The sequence below is a fragment of the Hylobates moloch genome, unplaced genomic scaffold (genome assembly GCF_009828535.3).
Source record: "Hylobates moloch isolate HMO894 unplaced genomic scaffold, HMol_V3 SCAFFOLD_2, whole genome shotgun sequence".
NCBI lineage: Eukaryota > Metazoa > Chordata > Mammalia > Primates > Hylobatidae > Hylobates > Hylobates moloch.
Genome location: NW_026652277.1, coordinates 24,384,335 through 24,388,558, shown reverse-complemented (window position 1 = coordinate 24,388,558; position 4,224 = coordinate 24,384,335).

Sequence of the window (4,224 nt, the reverse complement as noted above, 5' to 3'; positions counted from 1 at the left end):
TAGCTAACAACAACAACAACAACAAACAACCTGCCCAATGGGTAGGCTTAACAGCAGAATAGACAGGACAGAAGAAAGAATCAGTGAACTTAAAGATCCAACAATAGAAACTATTGAAAAATAGAGGGGAAATAAACTAAAAAAAAAATGATGAGGGTCTCAAAGACCTATAGAACTATAAATGAAGGTCTAACATTCCTGTTGTTAGTGTTTCAGGAGAGGAGAAAGAGGACAGGGCTGAAAAAGACTCAAAAAAATAATGGCTGAAAGTTTCCCAAATTTGGTAAAAGATATAAATCTATAGATTTCAAGAAACTGAGTAAGCCCCAAGTAGGACCCCCAAAGAAATCTATACTAAGACATGTAAGGGTCAAATTTCTGAAAGCAAAGCAAAGAAGCCATGAAAAACCTTGAAAGCAACAAGAGAAAAACAGCACCTTGCCTATAAGGAAGAACACATTCCAATGAACAGCAGATTTCTCATCAGAAACCATGGAAAACAGAAGGAATAAAAGGAAAATCATTTCACAGATTAGGAGAAACTAAGAGAATTTGTCACCAGTAGACCTGCCTTAAAAGAACTTCATATAGGAAGTTCTTTAAACAGAAAAATAAGTGATGAAGGAATCTTGGAACATCAGGAAAGAAGAAAAGCAAAGGTAAAACAAAATATAGGTAATATAATGAAGTTTTCTTCTTTTGAGCTTTCTAAATTATGTTTGACAGTTAAAGCAAAAAGGATAACACTCTGACTTGGCTTGAATTGCATGTAAAGGAAATATTTCAGATAAATCTATTATACATGTTGGACAGCAAAGGAACATAAAAGGAGGTAATGGTTTCATACTTCACTCAAACTGGTGAACCCAGATATATAATATAAAGTATGTCCTCTAGAATACATTTAAATTAATAGAATTAATATGACAATCAATAACAGAAAGATAAAAGGAAAATCACCAAACACTTGGAAACCAAAACATAATTTCAGGAATATAAAATGAGATAATCACAACAAACCCTGTAGGCTACGATGAATACCTCTACACATAAAAATTTTAAAACTTAAATAAAATGGACCAATTCCTTAAAAAAAAAAAAAAAAAAAACCAAACTACTAGAACTCGCTCAATATGAAATAGACCCCTTGAATAGCCTGTATTAAGGAAATTGAATTTGTAATTTTAAAACTTCTAAGAAATAAATCTCCAAATCCAGATGGTTTCACTGGAAAATTCTACCAAATGTTTAAAGAAGAATGAAGACCAGTTCTAAGCAACTGCTTCCAGAAAATAGAAGAGGAGGGAACACTTCCAAATTCATTTTATGAAGCTAGTATTACCCTAATATTACAACCAGACAGAGTCAAAGCAAAAAAAGAGAAAACTGTAGACCAATATCGCTCATAAAGTAGATGCAAAAGTCCTTAACAAAATATTAGCAAATAGAAGTACGCAATATATTAAAAGAATTACACACAATGACTAAGCGAGGTTTATTCCAAGATGCAAGGCATTTGAAATGCAATAATTAAAAAATAAATCATAATCCACCACACTAACAAACTGAAGAAAAGAAATCCCAATTATATCAATCAATGCAGAAAAATCATTTAATAAAATTTAATACCGCTTCATGATAAAGGCTCACAGACAAGTAAGAATAAAGGGGAACTTCCTCAGCTTGATAGAGAATCTATAGAAAGCCTACAGCTAACATTATAGTTAATGGTGAAAGGCTCAATGCTCTTGCCCTAAGATTAGAAACAAGGTAAGGATGTATACTCATCACTCTTATTCAATACAGTACTGGAATTTCTAACCAGTGAAATAAAGCAAGAAAAGGAAATAAACGCATACAGATCAGCAAAACTGTCCCGATTTGTAGATGATATGATTGTCACTGTAGAAAATCCCAAGCAATCTACGAACAATGTAGAACTAATAAATGAGTTACGCAAGATTGCAGGATAAAGATAAACACACAAAAAATCCATTGTATTTCTCTATAATAGTCATCAACACATACACACCAAAATTTAAAATACAATACCATTTACAGTTACACAAAAATGTGAAATACTTGGAGGTTAAATATAAAAAAAATGTACAGGACTTCATGTTGAAAATTATGAAATGCTGATGAAAAAATTAATGGTTTAAATAAATTGCAAGGCATACTGTATTAATGGTTCACTGGAAGACTCAACATAGTAAAGGCACCAATTTTTCTCAAATTAATATACAGGTTAATGCAATTTCTATTAAAACCCCAGCAAGATGTTTTGTAAGTATAAACAAAATTATTCTAAAATGTATATGATAAGGCAAAGGAAATAGAAGAACTAAAACAATTTTGAAGAATATGAGAGGACTCCGTCCAACCTCTTTCAAGACATTCTATAGCTACAATAAGTGGAATTGGTGTAGAGATAATCACATAGATAAATATAACAGAACAGAAAATCCAGAGATAGTGCGTATCCAATTGATTTTTGACAAAGGTGAAAAATCAATTCAATGGAGGAAAGGTGATCTTTTCAACAAATGAAGCTGGGGCAATTGGACATTCATAGGCAAAGAATAAAAAAGCCTCAGCCTGTCTCACACCTTAGACAAAAATTAATAACTCAAATGGATCACAGACATAGGCAAAACAAAAAATTATAAAACTTTTAGAACAAAATAGGAGAAAATTTTAGGATCTAGCTTCAAGCAGGGTTCTTAAACTTGACACTGAAATCATGACACAGAAAATGAAAAACTGATAAATTGGACTTCATTAAAATTCAAAACTTTGTGCAGCCATAAAAAATAATGAGATCGTGTCTTTTGCAGGGGGACATAGAAGAAGCTGGAAGCCGTCATCCTCAGCAAACTAACACGGGAACAAAAAGCCAGACATTGCATGTTCTAACTCATAAGTGGGAGTTGAAAAATGAGAACACATGGACACAGGGAGGGGGACATCACACACCAGGGCCTGTCGGAGGGTAGTGGGGTAAGGGGAGGGAGAGCATTAGGACAAATACCTAATGCATGTGGGGCTTAAAACCTAGATGACGGGTTGATAGGTGCAGCAAACCACCATGGCACATGTGTACCTATGTAACAAAACTGCACGTTCTGTACATGTATCCCAGAACTTAAAGTTAAAAAAAAAAAAATTCAAAACTTTGCTCTCCAAAAAAATTCTGTTAAGAGAGTGAAAAGACAAACTAGAGACTGGGAGGAAATATTTGCAAACCAGAAAACCAACAGAAGATTACTATGTAAAACATATAATGAACTCTCAAATCCAATAAAAAAATAGTCAAAAGGCATGAGGAGATACTTCACTGAGGAGGATATAAATAGATTTTTATGATAAATAAGCATATAAAAAGATGTTCAACATCATATGCCATTAGGAAAATGCAAATTATGACCACAATGAGATAGCACTACATACCTATTAGAATGCAGAAAATAAAAAATAGTGACAACACCAAATGCCGATGAGGATGTGGAGTAACCGGATTACTCATACTGCTGGTGAGAATGTAAAATAGTGCAGCCACTCTGAAAAATGGTCTGGCAGTTTCCTAAAAACCTAAACATGCGATTACCATATGACCCAGCAATTGTACTTCTGGGCATTTATCCCAGAGAAATGAAAATGTGTTCACCTAAAAACCTTTTTGAATGTGTATAGCAGCTATGTTTATAAAACCCCCAAACTATAAGTTACTCAGGTGTCCTTCAACAGGTAAATGGTTTAACAAATTGTGGTACATCCATACCATGGAACGCCACTTAGGAATAAAAAGGAGCAAACTACTAACAGATACAACCAGCTGGAAAAATCTCCAGGGAACCATGCTAAATAAAAACAGCCAACGCCGGCCGGGCATGATGGCTCACGCCTGTAATCCCAGCACTTTGGGAGGCCAAGATGGGCGGATCACGAGGTCAGGAGATCGAGACCATCCTGGCTAACACGGTGAAACCCGTATCTACTAAAAATACAAAAAATTAGCTGGGCGTGGTGGCGGGCGCCTGTAGTCCCAGCTACTCGGGAGGCTGAGGCAGGAGAATGGCGTGAACCCGGGAGGCGGAGCTTGCAGCGAGCCGAGATCACGCCACTGCACTCCAGCCTGGGGGACAGAGTGAGACTCCGTCTCAAAACAACAACAACAAAAAAACGAAACAAACAAAACAAACAAAACAAACAGCCAACGCCAAA